This window comes from Myxine glutinosa, chromosome 2 (genome assembly GCF_964187855.1).
Source record: "Myxine glutinosa chromosome 2, kmMyxGlut1.1, whole genome shotgun sequence".
Taxonomy (NCBI): Eukaryota; Metazoa; Chordata; class Myxini; order Myxiniformes; family Myxinidae; genus Myxine; species Myxine glutinosa.
In genome coordinates this window covers 20,092,670-20,108,435 of record NC_136262.1, presented here as the reverse complement: position 1 = coordinate 20,108,435, position 15,766 = coordinate 20,092,670, and the positions used below count along the sequence as shown (strand labels likewise).

General features: G+C 48.0%; 1 protein-coding gene across 4 annotated transcripts in view; it reads right to left on the bottom strand.

The window, feature by feature from the left end:
- Window positions 1-15,766, bottom strand: part of LOC137418562 (zinc finger protein 608) — a 234,097-nt gene that overhangs the window by 93,544 nt on the left and 124,787 nt on the right. The window contains exon 1 of one of the 4 annotated variants that reach the window (XM_078773014.1): window positions 4,596-4,748. The exons of the other annotated variants lie outside the window; for them this stretch is intronic. The gene's annotated coding sequence lies outside the window, so the exon portion shown is untranslated. Of the gene's footprint in view, window positions 1-4,595; window positions 4,749-15,766 lie in introns of those variants that run through there. 4 annotated transcript variants of the gene reach the window in all.

Below are 15,766 nucleotides of genomic sequence, written 5' to 3'. Positions count from 1 at the left end.
CACAGCAACCCACACGATCGCACCTCTTGCCTACGAACCCTGGCTAAATCACCTGAATTCATCCCTGCTGTTCAAAACAACATCAAGCTCACCCTGTTCAACACCCGGTCCCTCAACAATAAATGCCTCATCCTGAACGAATACATCCTGGATAACAAACTGGACTTTCTCTGTCTCACCGAAACCTGGCAACAACCTCTGGACTACTACACACTCAACCTCACCACACCCAATGGATATTCCTACGTCAATAAACCACGCTCGGAGGGCCGAGGTGGTGGAATTGCCGTTATCCACCGTCAAGACATCAAGACCAACCTCATCTCCATCTCATCTGCTCCATCATTTGAACACCTGGCTTTAAAACTCTCTGGTCACACGCAGTCAGTCATGGCTGTCGTCTACCGCCCTCCCAAACCACACCCATCATTCCTGTCTGACTTCTCCTACTTTCTGACCCAGCTATGTTCCCTCTCCCCCTCAATCCTCCTCCTTGGTGATTTCAATATCCACATGGACTCCACTGACTCCACAATAACCACTGACTTCACTGATTTACTCACCTGCTTTAACCTCACTCAACATGTCGACTTTCCTACCCATATCCGTGGTCACATTTTGGACCTTGTCTGCTCCACTGGATTAAATTTGCACCATCTCTATGGCTCCGACCTCACCCTCTCTGACCACTTAGCCATCACTCTGACCATCAACATCCCCGCCCCAACACCAAGGCATTATTGCACAATCAACTTCCGTAAGCTAAACGCTCTTTCACCTACCTCATTCTCATCCACCCTCTCTGAAAAAATGTCCACTTCTCCCTTCATTGACCTCCACACCCCTTCCGACCTCACTGACTACTACAACCACACTCTCTCCTCCTGCCTTGACCAGCTTGCGCCTGTAAAAACCAAAACAGTTTCTTTCACCCATTCTGCTCCCTGGTTTACCCCTGAACTCCACCTGATGAAAACTCGTGCTCGCCAACTTGAAAGACTCCGCAATAAAACGGGTCTCACAGTTCACTCCCAAGCCTACAAGGACCACATACAACACTACAAAGATGCCCTCTCCCGCGCCCGCTCTGCCTACTACTCTCAAATTATCCACTCTGGCTCCGGAAACCCAAAAGCACTCTTCTCGACAATAAACAAACTCCTCCGCCCCCTGAACACCACCACCCAGTCATTCACAGTAGACAACTGCATCTCCTTCCTCTCTTTCTTCCAACGCAAAATTGACAACATCTACAACAGCTTGACCACCGCCGCACCCGCTCCCCCTCCAACCACCTGCCCCCCCTTGTCCTGCCATCCCCTGTCTCGGTTCTCCCCAATCTCTCCTACTGACCTCTCTGAACTCCTCATAGGAATGAAAACTGCCACCTGCACTCTTGACCCCATCCCCTCCAGCTTTGTCAAAGCCTCCCTCCCTGCTCTCTCTCCACTTATCATTGCAACAATAAACTCCTCCCTGTCTACAGGCATCGTCCCATCTTCCCTCAAAATTGCTGCTGTTACCCCCATTCTAAAAAAACCTGGTCTAAACCCTGACACCCTAAACAACTTCAGACCCATCTCCAACCTACCCTTTCTGTCAAAAGTTTTGGAACGCGCTGTAGCCACTCAACTCAAACATCATCTCTCTGCCAATAACTTGTATGAAACATTCCAATCCGGATTCCGCTCCAACCACAGTACTGAAACTGCTCTCCTCAAAATCACCAACGACCTTCTCCTCTCCTCTGACGCTGGCAACCTCAACATTCTCGTCCTCCTCGACCTCAGCGCTGCCTTTGACACCATCGATCACACTATCCTCCTCACCCGACTTAAATCCACCTTTAACGTCACCGGCACTGCCCTCTCTTGGATTAAATCATACCTCTCTGACAGATGCCAGTTCATCTCCATCAATAACTGCAAATCCCCCACTGCTCCCCTCCCCCAAGGTGTCCCCCAAGGTTCAGTTCTTGGCCCCCTCCTCTTCATCCTTTACCTGTCCCCGCTCGGTCACTTAATCCGCCGTCATGGTCTCCAATTCCACTGCTTCGCCGATGACATCCAGCTTTTCATCTCCACCAAGTCCGTCTCCACCGACACCCACTCTATCCTGACAAACTGCATCACTGAAATAAAATCCTGGCTTCAAATCAACTTCCTCAAGCTTAACTGTGATAAATCTGAAATAATCATCATTGGCCCAAAAACGCTCACAAAATCCACCCATAACTTTGCCCTCAACATCGACGGTATCCCAGTATCCACCTCCCCTCACATCCGGAATCTTGGCGTCATCTTTGACCAAACCCTTTCCTTCGACAAATACACTAAACAGATCACAAATTCAGCCTTCTTTCACCTGAAAAACATTGCCCGTCTCCGCTCATCCCTCTCCTCCACGGCTGCAGAAACCCTCATCCACGCCTTCATCACCTCCCGTCTGGACTACTGCAATAGCCTCCTCTATGGTTCACCCTCAAAAATCACCAATAAACTCCAATACATTCAGAACTCCGCTGCCCGTCTACTCACTCATTCCCGGACCCGTGACCACATCACCCCCGTCCTTTACAAGCTTCACTGGCTCCCCATCCCCCAGAGAATCCAGTACAAAATCCTCCTCCTGACATACAAAGCCCTCCATAACCTGGCCCCATCCTACCTGGCTGACCTCCTCTCCAGACACACTCCCACCCGCAACCTCCGCTCTGCTGGTACCAACCTCCTGACCCCCTCCATCCGGACCAAATTCAGATCCTGGGGGGACAGGGCCTTCTCCATCGCTGCTCCCACCCTCTGGAACTCACTACCTCACACCATCAGAGACTCCTCCTCACTCACCACATTCAAAACATCACTAAAGACCCACCTGTTCAACGCTGCATTCAACATTCAACCCACAGCATTTAACCCCTGACTATCTCTTCTCCTTCTCCCTCCTTTTGCTTTAAATATTTCCCTATTGATTCTTGTCTTGTCTTTTTGATTCTTGTCTTATATATATGCCGTATATCGCTGCTGTTTGTTTTCTTGATTCTTGTCTTTTTGCAATTGTTGTTTTCATGTATTGTTATGCATTATGTTTTCCACTCTGTCAAAGCGCCTTTGGGCTTCTGGAAAAGCGCTATACAAAATAAATGAATTATTATTATTATTATTATAACCTTCTTTCTGAAGGCCTCAGAGAGCTCTTTTGATCTAGGCATGGTGACGCCACACACTTCAACAACAAAGAGCAAACCAAACTAAATGTCTGAGGTTTAAATAAGACAGGTTCCTCCAAGATCCTCTCTGACGATGTTCTAATCATTTGCACCTGAGCTGGTGCACCTGATTCTAATTTTAGGTATTTGAAGTAGTGATAAATGTTGGGGTGTACTTACTTTTTCCACATGCGAAATTTGCATTTATGTTTCTTTAAATTATACAATGGACTAGAAAATGTAAATGTTTCATGATATTTGTTATATTATATCACCTTTATCTATCAATATTGTTGAAATGAAGATCAAATAGCTGTATGTTGAAATATGTTGAAAAAGTCAAAACTTTACATGGGGTGTTCTTACTTTTTCACGTGACTGTATATATTCAGAAAGTATTCAGTCAATGTGATATTTCAGTTTTTTCTTTTTAATAAATTTGCAAAACTTTCTAAAATCTGTTTTCTCTTTGTCATTATGGGGTATTGAGTGCAGATTGATGAGGGAAAAAATGAATTTAAACGATTTCAGCAAAAGGCTGCAACATAACAAAATGTGAAAAAAGTGAAGGGGTCTGAATACTTTCTGAATGCACTGTATATATATATATGCATGATTGTGCTTATTCTTGAAGTTACAATGTATTAAATCTGTATAATAGAAGTTATTCATTTAAATGAGATACCGATAAGAAAAATGACAAAGAAAGGGGAAAAAGCGAGGATTTGAAAGATGCAGAGTAAAAGCCACATGCATCAAGGATCATGCTATCTGATGTTATAGTCCTGCCAAAAGTGTGTTTGTGTTCCTCAGCAGGAAATTAGGACGGCTTGTCCACATATTAACATTCATACAGTCGAAAACAAAGGCAAAGCATGCCACAAGAGTTAACCAACGAACACGTTTACATAACCTTTGTCTCACTTCAATACATCAGGCTATCCCAAGAAAACCAAAACAAAACAATCGTTTATCGGAATACCATTTCTACATGGCTCGATGTTTCTCCAACCGGTATCAGATAACGTTTCGAAAGAAACAAAACATTATAAGAAAAGGAGCTTTGGTTTGGCTGAAAAGCTGCCTCACACTCGTGCAACACACACACCAGCAATGCGTTACCAAAACCACAGCCGGGAGCATCAGGTTGACAACCACCATTATGTTTCATCACGGGCAATGTCGTAATCCATTTTCTGGGCCATTGCAAACCTCAGACACACAAGATCCCAATACATTTACTCACACCCTCTCTTTCAGACAAGTTGCAAAGTTATTGAGGCCTGCGTTAGTACAGCAATTCCTTCAACCTCGCCCTCCTCCCTTCCCCCTCTCGACCCTGTAGTTTGTAAGTGCAATTGAACCGACATTAGAAGCACGACCTTACAGTGCAAAAAGAGCAGCTCGTCCAGAAATTCTGCCAGGCCTGGCCGACGCCTTTCCCTCACCCCATCCAGTCCACGACGAGAAGCAAACCATGTCCTCAGCATGACGCCTTATCTCACTCCAACCGAGAGATTCAAACAAAGGAAATGTCCCAGTGACTGCATGCGGACCGACAAACGGCAGGAAAACGAGAGGCAAGGCCAGAGTTCCAGCTGTTTTTCTGTTCGCCAAAACATTTGCTAAAATGGCATGAAATGCATTTTTATTTTTACCTGAGTTAACATCCAGTCACACTTGGCCAGGAGCCCCACCCGAGTGAATAAAACAAACAAAACCCTAAAGCAAACAGCGCACTATAAGAAGCTTTGTGGATGACATTTTTGGAGTATTTCACAAGAAGTTAACACGACGAAACAAATATATTAAAGTTTATATTTTTAATAAACACCATCACATCTCTTTAGCATGAACCCCCACTCCTCCCCCCACTAATCTGCTGAAAGGCCACATTGTACTGGAGTATCAAGTAATAAGAGATATGTCCATAAATATTCAACTTGAAATCTGAGTATTTGTCAATAGGTTACAGAGGAGTTGTTTTTAATAATGATAACAAACAAAGACATGATGTTTGCTGAATATATGTCCATTAAAAAGAAGGTGTCGGTGTGTTTGGCATTCTCATCTTACCCCAGTGATCATGATGATGGGATGCCAGATTAAAATCCCACATAGAGATATCATGGAACCCACGCAGTGTTCAAGAAAATACTTCAATTTAAATAAAAACATAGGGGCAATACACCTGGCGCTCACCTGGTAGAATAAACAGTATACTGCACTGACTAAAGGTATTTTAAACCCCCATTTCAACGGTTGTTAGAAGACAGGGCAGACTGCATAATCATACTAACATAACAATAAGACTTTAAATAAACAAACAAAAAAAATACCTATTTTGGGGGGGCAACCCCCTCTCACCCCCCCCCCCCCACCCCATGTACCTCCTCAAACCCCAATTTTTCCAATGCCTTGAACAAACATTGGTACATCACGGGTGATTAAGGTTGTGGTCAGGTTTCATCAGAATTGCATGTGTAGTTTCTGAGAAGAAAGCAAATACCTATTTTTGGGGGCAACCACCCCGTAGACCCCCACAGGGGCAGGTTTTTTTTTTAATGCCGTGAACAAACTTTGGTACATCACGGGTGGTGACGGTTGTGGTGAAGTTTCATCGAAATTGCTCTTGTAGTTTGAGGTGAAAGTGTTGCGGATATGAGGATTGTATTTTTTTTTATTGTGTGCTTTATTATTATTATTGCTTTATTCTGAGCCCTCCTTGCTCCAGTGTGTATAAAGGTCAAAAGGGCGTCCCGGTAGTTAATTCCATAAAGCATACATTGAAGGACACTATAATATCCCTGTTCAGTAGTTTATATCCTTATTATGTGTTTTAGGGTAAGGCCTTGTCTTCCATTAAAATGACACTCCATTGCACCAAGTGAAATAAGATAGAGTCCCTTCATTCCTCATTCCCATTCCCATTCCCAAAACCTCCATTTCCCCTTTCGTCATGGCCAAGCCTCAATCTGCCAATTACATCCCCTCCAAGTCTCCATTGCCAACTGCACTGGGCAGTTGGCCAGTTTGTTACAGCTGTGGGTTGTTTTCACCCCAAAGCCGCCATTGAACATGTGCTCGGGTTGGGGAAGAAAGGCGTGCCCGCCCGTCGTCATCAAGGGCGGAGCCAGAGGGTCGCGCGACCAACCAGGGCCGAGGTGAGCAGACCGATGGGCGTGTCCTAAAAGCCGGCGGCTTAATCGCCGGAGGCGCTATAAAGGCGCGCGCGCAAGTAGTTGCGAGGAGGTCCATGACAAGAGCAGAGCTGAGAGGTCCATGGGAAAGAGCTGAGTTGTGTGGTTTTGGTCAGAGTTGGTCGTCAGTGGTGGTCAGTGGTTGCGTTGAGTTGTCGGTGGTGAAGAGTGGTTGGACCAAGAAAGAGAGAGGAGAGAACCCGTCACGCCAGACCCCCCACCAGCGCATCGGCTCCACCAAGCAGCTCCGACCCGTGATCCCGCGCACACGACAGGATCGGTGGCATCAGCGGCCGTCGAGGTCCAGCCCGACGTCCCGTGCGGGATCAAGCTCCAGCCAGCTCCGTGCCGTCCTCCCCCTCCAGCCACACACCTCCTTCCAGCCAATCCACTCTGCAATTCCCCATTCGTGTACGTGAGTTTGTTCTGTTTGTTCTGTCCAGGGAATAAGTTAAGCTTGTATAGTTAAGCTAGTAATTTTCACTGTGTCACCTGCTTTTTCAATGTTCCCTGTACATAACCGTGACTGCTCCTTTTGCTTGTGTGTGTAAATAATAAATCCCGTTACTCTTCTGTACGTCTTCTTCTTCCTCTTTACATTCGGTCGCTTTAGAGTTTTCCATATTGAATATCTGTGGCACGATACGGCCAACGTTCGGGTGAATCGGATGAATCGGGGAAACTGTTAGGTCGCGGTGCCATCCGCTCGGCAAACATAACATCCTTAACCGCGGACCGTAACAGTATTTTAAACCCCCATTTCAACGGTTGTTAGAAGACAGGGCAGACTGCATAATTATACTAACATAACAATAAGACTTTAAATAAACAAACAAAAAAATACCTATTTTGGGGGGGCAACCCCCTCTCACCCCCCCCCCCCCCACCCCATGTACCTCCTCAAACCCCAATTTTTCCAATGCCTTGAACAAACATTGGTACATCACGGGTGATTAAGGTTGTGGTCAGATTTCATCAGAATTGCATGTGTAGTTTCTGAGAAGAAAGCAAATACCTATTTTTGGGGGCAACCACCCCGTAGACCCCCACAGGGGCAGGTTTTTTTTTTAATGCCGTGAACAAACTTTGGTACATCATGGGTGGTGACGGTTGTGGTGAAGTTTCATCGAAATTGCTCTTGTAGTTTGAGGTGAAAAATCAAATTCCTATTATTATTTTTGTGGGGTGGGGGGGGGGGGGGGGGAGGATGTCAAACCTGGATCCACTTTGGCCCCGTAGACTCCATTAAACCCTGATTTCCTTTTAATGCCGTGAACACACTTTAGTCACAACACAATAAATACAATTTGTGCCAAATTTGGTCGCAATCCCATCAGCAGTTTCGGGGAAGAAGTTTCAAGTGTTTACGGATGGACGGAGGGACGGACGGCGCGCCATTGCATAAGCTCCGCGGAACTATGTTCCAGGTGAGCTGAAAATGATTTTAAAGATCGTTTTAAAAATCTGGAAGTTTAGCGCTATTGAAGCAGTCTTATACACAACCTTATACACCACCCCATAGAACATGTCCTCGTACAGCAAAACTGGAGGTTCGTGGAAGTATTATGACAGAAAATTTGTGTTCTAGTGTTCAACGATAAAATTCAATTAAAATGAGGTATAGACTGTAAAAGTCATATAAATAAATTAATTCCAGAATTTACTGCCATTTTACCACCATTGGTGCAGTGTCTATTACACCACCTTATCTAATACGCCTTATCTAAGTTTCCTGTTTGGAATAATTTTCAATTTTGTTTGTCTGCCAGACAGGCAGACAGTAATCTCACTCCTCTCTGTGCATGTACAACTGGGACAAATTCAGAGTCAAAGTACTGTTAAATGGCAGATTTGTCCTCCAATTCATGTTCCAATTTGTGTTCAAAATATAATATTCAATTGAAGTGAAGTTGTTCCTCGATCATAAACTGACATTTGTGGACACGGTTGGACATTAACCAATTGCTTAACCCCACTTATCGCCTCACTTGTTCAGGGTAACGATGGATGAAATAAACAGGATGTTGATTGAGGTGTGCCAACCGCCATGGGAAGTAAAAATAAGTCGACGCTTTGGATATTGATCTTTCATTGGCGCACTAGAGGATGGCTAACACCCAAAATGTCGGTTTCTCCTTCTTTACCATGGATTCTCCTTCCTCTCCACGACAGTTAGCATACCACAAACAACGTCCTATTGATTTCCATCTGTTGTTCGAGCTGTCCGTCGATGCCGAAAGACCCTAGCTTTCACCAGAAAGAAAGACCCTAGCCTTCACCAGAAAGAAAGACCCTAGCCTTCACCAGAAAGACCCTAGCCTTCACCAGAAAGACCCTAGCGTTCACCAGAAGGACCATAGCCTTCACCAGAAAGACCCTAGCCTTCACCAGAAAGACCCCAGCCTTCACCAGAAAGACCCCAGCCTTCACCAGAAAGACCCTAGCCTTCACAAGAAAGACCCTAGCTCGCAACAGGAAAGAAAGACCCTCACGTTCACCAGAAAGAAAGACCCTAGCGTTCACCAGAAAAAACCTAGCCTTCACCAGAAAGACCCTAGCCTTCACCAGAAAGAAAGAACCTAGCCTTCACTAGAAAGAAAGACCCTCACATTCACCAGAAAGAAAGACCCCAGCATTCACCAGAAAGAAAGACCCTAGCCTTCACCAGAAAGACCCTAGCCTTCACCAGAAAGACTCTAGCCCTCACCAGAAAGACCCTAGCCTTCACCAGAAAGACCCTAGCCCTCACCAGAAAGACCATAGCCTTCACCAGAAAGAAAGACCCTAGCCTTCACCAGAAAGACTCTAGCCTTCAACAGAAAGACTAGCCTTCACCAGAAAGACCATAGCCTTCACCAGAGAGACCATAGCCTTCACCAGAAAGACCATAGCCTTCACCAGAAAGACCACAGCCTTCACCAGAAACCCCCTAGCCTTCACCAGAAAGTCCCCAGTGACAGGAAAGGTTTAAGTCAATCTATTAATCTAAATTATTTCATGAACTTAAAAAAGGTTAATTGTGTCACACATTTGGTTTCACTCAGAGTTAAAGCTCTGAACTACTTGTGCTGCCCACCACAAAACGGTGTTGCAGCATCGGGCGGTGGAGGTTGAATTTGTCTAAAAAGAGTATACTGTGGCGGACACGAAAGCACTGACGTGGTGACATCACCCGCACACCAAGTGGGGGTGGGCCACGCCGGGGAGAGAGGCGTGGCCTCAGGATATACATGGGGCGCGCAGCCCCGAGCAGCTCAGTGCTGCAGTTTGAGTGCTTTGAATAAAGACTCTTTTGTATGAACCGCGTTGTCCGCTTGCTCCTTTCGTAAGCCTTAGATCTTGAAGCAGCACCGCGCTTCATTTGGTGACCCCGACGTGATCAGGGGGCTGCAGGAGTTCCTGGGCATGGTGAACTTTTACCATCGGTTCCTGCCCCGTATCGCCCAGCTCCTGCGCCCCCTGCACGAAGCTCTCCGAGGTAAGCCGGGCAAAGGTGACGTTACCTGGACCGAGCAGATGGACGCGGCGTTCACGGGCGCCAGGCTCGCCTTGGCTAACGCCACAATGCTCGCGCACCCGGCGCCGATGCACCAATCGCCCTCACCACCGACGCCTCGGACTACGCGGTGGGCGCGGTGCACGAGCAATGGGTGCGTGGAGCTTGGCAACCGCTGGCGTTCTTTAGCCGGCAGCTTCGCCCGCCCGAACGCCGTTACAGTACCTTCGACCGCGATTTGCTCGGGCTTCACTTGGCGGTCAGGCACTTCCGCCATCTGCTCGAGGGCCGTGCGTTCACGGCCTTCGTCGACCACAAGCCGCTGGTCTTCGCGATGGGCAAGGTCACCGAGCCGTGGTCGGCCCGGCAGCAGCGTCACCTCTCGGCCGTGTCCGAGTACACGACGGACATCCGGCACGTCGCGGGGAAGGACAACCCGGTGGCGGATTGCCTTTCCCGGGCCGTCGCCCACGCAGTCCACCTCGGAATTGACTATGCCCGGATGGCAGCGGACCAGGCCGCTCGCGCTGACCCCGACGTCCAGGCCTTGCGGACCGCCGTCACGGGCCTCCGCGTCACAGAGGTGCCGTTCGACGGCGCGGGCGCGGCCCTCTTGTGCGACGTCTCCCTCGGGCGGCCTCGCCCCATCGTGCCCGCGGGCTGGCAGCGCCAGGTGTTTGACGCCATCCACGGCCTGTCCCACCCGGGCACGAGGGCCTCCCAGAGGTTGATCGCCGACAAATTCGTCTGGCATGGCCTCCGGAAGGCCGTCCGCGGCTGGGCCAGGACGTGCCTCGCGTGCCAGCGCACCAAGGTGCACCGGCACACCCAGGCCCCATTGGCCCCGTTTACGGTGCCGGAACGCCGGTTTGACCACGTCCACGTGGACCTGGTGGGACCTCTGCCCCCCTCGCGGGGTTTCACCCACGTCCTCACCATGGTGGACCGCACCACCCGGTGGCCGGAGGCCGTGCCCTTGGCATCGACGACGGCGGCGGACGTCGCGCAGGCGTTCATCGCCGCCTGGGTCGCCCGGTTCGGTGCCCCCTCAGACATCTCGTCCGACCGCGGCCCCCAGTTCACCTCGGAGCTCTGGGGGGCGGTCGCGTGGGAGCTCGGGGTCCGGCTGCACCGAACCACGGCCTACCACCCCCAGGCTAACGGCCTGTGCGAGCGATTCCACCGCTCATTGAAGGCCGCGCTCCGGGCCACCCTCCGCGACGGCGGCTGGGTCGACAGGCTCCCCTGGGTCCTGCTGGGCCTCCGGACGGTGCCCAAGGATGACCTGCGCGCAGCCGCGGCGGAGTTGGTCTTCGGGCAACCGCTGCGGGTGCCGGGCGAGTTCCTCCCCGACTCCACGGCACCATGGTCCGCGGCACAGCAGCGCTCCGCTCTGCAGGAGACCGCCCAGAGGTTCGCCCCGGTGCCAACGGCACGCCACGGGCACCCACCGACGCACGTCGCCCCGGAGCTTCGCACGGCAGAGTACGTCTTCGTCCACCACGATGCCCACCGGACACCACTGCGGCCCCCGTACGACGGGCCTTTCCGCGTGCTGGAGACCGGGGTGAAGCACTTCACCCTGGACATCGGCGGTACTCCTGACCGCGTTTCTGTGGACCGCCTCAAGCCGGCCCACCTCGACGTGGACCATCCACCGCCAGTGGCCCGACCCCCGCGTCGGGGCCGCCCCCCTGCGGGCGGACCCCCGGCACCGCCCAGCTCCGCCGCCACGCCGCCCCCCGGTCCTGCATCCACCCCAGGGGCAGCCGGAGGCATCCCAGATGGCATCCCTGCATCCCGGACGCCGCCAGTCGCCAGGGGGCGCTTCGGCCGGGTCATCCGTTTGCCCCGCAAACTGACTCTTCAGGTGCGCGGGGATTCTGGGGGGGCGCGCGTGACGGACACAAAAGCACTGACGTGGTGACATCACCCCGCACACCAAGTGGGGGTGGGCCACGCCGGGGAGAGAGGCGTGGCCTCAGGATATACACGGGGCGCGCAGCCCCGAGCAGCTCAGTGCTGCAGTTTGAGTGCTTTGAATAAAGACTCTTTTGTATGAACCGCGTTGTCCGCTTGCTCCTTTCGTAAGCCTTAGCGCGCGCAGCACCGCGCTTCAATACAAAATATGCTGCTTGTGCAAAAAATTTGTTATCAACATTATTCATGCCTGTTCTCCCATCATTTCTAAAGTGAATGCTAAACTTTGCCTGTATGTGCAGCTTTTCAAACGCAGTGTGGGCAGTGGCCGCCGTGAATGGGACACAGACGAATGCACGGGCAGACACCACGGTTCACAATATTATACAAGACATATGGGCTGGCAGGAGGGCCTAGCCCTAGATGGAAGCACACTCACCTCAGAACTGTAAATACTGGTTTTTTATCTCAACCCAGCTATAAATGGTCATTTTGGTGTTTCATAGGCCATGTGACTCATCAATGTGTGTGCTGTCCCTCAGTGGGACGGCACCCTGTGCACCGGCATTAGTTGGTGTATGTTAAACATCCCACGGTTTCCTTCACAAAGAAGAGGCAAGCTAATGCCGGCCGGCACCTTGAACAAATTATAAATTTGTGAGCTGACTACTGCTGGTAAGGCAATGCCAAACCAACCACCATTATAATCCTTGCCAAGAAAATGCTTCGACAGTAACGGCGCTCTGGAACAAAGTATAGCACATCAGAATCAGAATCAGAATATATATATACATAATTATTATTATTTTATTTTTTTTAAGGAAAAAGGTGCATCCAAACAAAAATAACTATATCTAATCTGCGAATTTAGTAATAAACAAGCAAGAGCAGACCGTCTCGGCGACGGTTAACCCACCTCGCAGCGAGCTTCCTCAATCTAATAGATCCCAAACCTCGGCACATGTCCACTTTTATTCCCGAGGCAACCATTCATTTCCGGTCCAGTGCCGGTGCAAGAGGTCAATTGAGAAGCATTTTTATTTTTGCCGAACCTTAAGCAACTATAACGGAACTCCGTAGAGTACATAGTCTCGCTTCACGTGCTCACAAATACCATCATTGACTGAACACGTTACTATTATGGTCCACATATCCGTAACATCCATTGCCATTATCCACAGCTTTGTTAATGATTGATTGATTATTAGGATATTTAACGACCACTTTTGGGCACATGAAGGCGAAATTGCATCAATGAATGTGAACATGAAATAAATCTCAAACTATATTCCCATATGCCTAGTCAGTCATATGTATGAAGTTTCACATTGTTCTGTTAAGTGGTTCTGGAGTTCAAGAAGATTTTTTAATGTTTATATTTTCAATCCAATATGGCCGCCAGACCACGTAACCAATGACGTTATAAATTTGATTCTTCGCTCACATGAGATCGTAGATCAGATACGTGAAGTTTTCGTTTTTTCGGATAATGATTTTGATTCAACCAATTATGGCTGGTATACCACATCACTGATGACGTCATCGTTATAACCCTGTATACCCCATGGGAATACAGGAAACCAACCCACACCAACAGATTAATGGATTTGAACTCCTGCCCTGCAACCCAAATCACCCAAAAACGCAGTGCAGCACAGACTCTGGCAGCTCGGTCATGGACTATGTCATCTTCCAATGTCAATGAAATGAAAGACATAAAATTAGTTAGAGGAGTTCTGCTCAAACATAGGAAGAGCAAAGGTATTGCCTGAAAGAAAGAGCCTGAAAGAACTAAAATTGGCAGAGGAGAAGGAGCCAGACACGCTATGGCAGTGCATACTGCCGTACTATCAGGGCCTTTCCGAAAGGATTACCAAGATAGTATGCAGCACACGGATTGGTGTAGTCTACAAGCCTCTACACACCACCCATAATGTCATTTCAAAACTAAAGGGAAGGACATCAAATGGTGACAAATCAGGATTCGTTTATAATTCATCAAGCAGAGTTGTTCACATTGGTGAATGGTGAAATTGGTGAAATGACATTGGTGAAAGTGGAAGGAATTTGAAACGAGGGCAGGATGAACATGATAGAGCAGTTAGGCTTGGAAAGGTGACAAAGTCATAGAATAAAGGTCATAGCCATAGCACGTCACTGTCTGCAATCTGGCCACAAATTTAACTTGGATAGGACCCGTGTCCGAGACATGACATCCACCAAATGACGCAGATCGACACTGGACGCATGGCACGTCAAGACAGGAGATGATGGTCTAACTGCGGAGACTGGACATTCCCACACAATACCACTTCTGATATAAATGACAACAACTGAGATAAACAGCTGGATAAGGTGAGCAATAAACAACAACACTCGATCACCAACACCACGCCCACACATGTACAACACCCAATGGAAGCTCCACCAATCATGCAACCCACACGTCACCACGTCCAACTCAGTCACGAACCCAACCATGTCCATTCAACAGAAGCACAAAAACAAGAACTAGCACACACACCCACTCATCCCCACACATACAGTACCACACCAGACACAAGTAAATAATAAAAAGAGCAGGGCAGACCATCGATGATGCGACTGGCATTTGTTGCTGAATGGTTGGCAAAATGAAAAACAGGTCTGGGCGGTCTATGTCTTAGTCAAAATAAAACTTCAGGTTTCGACTCCTGGTTTTAGGCATGTAATTTTCCCACATACGTTGATCGATTATGAACAATCCTGCTTATATATATATATATATATATATATATATATATATATATATATATATATATATATATATATATATATATATATAATATATATATGTATATGTATATATATATATAATATATATATGTATATGTATATATATATATAATATATATATGTATGTATATATATATATATATATATATATATATATATATATATATATATATATATATATATATATATATATATTTCTACATATATATATATATATATATATATATATATATATATATATATATATATATACTGTATATATATATATATATATATATATATATATATATATATATATATATATATATATACAGTATATATATATATATATATATATATATGTATATTGTTGCGGATATGGGATTTGCATCCATCCATATCCGCTTGTAAATATTCCCCTATTTCCTCAATACTTCCCAACTATCCCCAATCCCCCATTCCCTAGTCCCATTTTCTGTAAACAACACTCTGTAGACCCGACCTCCCCCTATTTCCCCCATTAAATGTCGTGCCCAGGTTCACCGCATCTCATGTAAGACAACTATAGGACATCTTGCTAGTTATTCTTAGTCTATGTCAGTTAAGGACTCGTTTCCATTAATTCTGACCCTTCGTTGCACCAGAATGTGATTGTATGGCACCGTTAGGAAGTTTAGGACCTCCCAATACCTCCCCGCAGCTCTTCCTCAAGGTTCAGCAACAACAACAACAGCAACGGCGGCGGCGTGCACAGGGAGTGCGCGTCCTCACTCCGGCTTGGTTGGTAGGGGGTGTTGGGAGGGCATGAGGCCTTTCCAACGAGCCGCCATCGAACATGTGCTCGACGGGGTTACCAAATAGGGGCTCCCTGTCAGCTCCTCGTCAAGGGCGGAGCCCGGTAACCCCCGCACCCAATGGAAGCGGCGGACCGGTCCCATCTGGGGCGGAGCCAACCAGCCGAGGGCGTGTCACTCCCCGCTGAGCATGCGCAGGAAGAGGGAGGTGACGTCAGATGCGCGCTGAGCTTGGAGCAAGCAAGACGTACCCTCCGAGCGCTGTGAGGCCTCCCTGCATCTCTTGGACCGTGCTTGATCCTGTCCCCGAGCCAAGGTGCACCTTGTGCTATCGAACTACCTGTCCTTCCCTGCCATCAATCCCTGTGTAAGTCAGCCTTGTTCCGTTTGTCTG